The following is a 555-nucleotide window of genomic DNA, read 5'->3' as shown; positions in this document are numbered from 1 at the left end:
GCAGAACAATCTGCCACGAGCGCCGCTTCTTCAAGATTGTGTCGTGGTACGACAACGAGTGGGGGTACTCCCACCGCGTGGTGGACCTCGTCCGCCACATCGCGTCGAAGGATCGCGCGGCTAAGTTGTAGAGTGGGCGGTGACTAGAGTCCTGGTCGCTGCAAATAGGAAGCCGGTAAACGTACAATGCGTGTCGCGCGAGTTCCTGTGCAGGCGCTGCCCCAGCCTAATCGACGCGGGGCCCACGGCAAATAAAAAGTTGCAGAAAAAGGAATAAAAATAAAAATAAAAATGTTTTTCTTTTCTTTCAAAAGAGGAGTGGAATTCGAACAACTATTTAGGACGATGTTTTTTTTTCTGAATTCAACCGGTAATTTTATTGTATAAAGCTGGGCGATGTGATGTTGCAGCATCCGGTGAATAAGGGTTTGTAGGGATATATTATTGTCTGCTGGTAATGAGGTTTGAGGTAACTCGTGGCGGGAGATTTTCTACCCTTGTGCGTGTGTGCTTTTTTTTCTGTGTGCCTTCGTTACCTCTTTGCTGTTATAATCG

At 47.4% G+C, this 555-nt stretch overlaps 1 pseudogene; it reads left to right on the top strand.

Moving 5' to 3' along the window:
• The first annotated feature begins 1 nt into the window (after position 1).
• Tco025E_10017 (glyceraldehyde-3-phosphate dehydrogenase) lies at positions 2–129 on the top strand (annotated as a pseudogene).
• The last annotated feature ends 426 nt before the right edge of the window (positions 130–555 follow it).

This window comes from Trypanosoma conorhini, assembly GCF_003719485.1.
Source record: "Trypanosoma conorhini strain 025E chromosome Unknown Tco_14.4_contig_01414, whole genome shotgun sequence".
NCBI classification, from domain to species: Eukaryota; Euglenozoa; class Kinetoplastea; order Trypanosomatida; family Trypanosomatidae; genus Trypanosoma; species Trypanosoma conorhini.
Note: the sequence above shows the minus strand (reverse complement) of the source record. Positions and strands in the feature narration are given on the sequence as shown.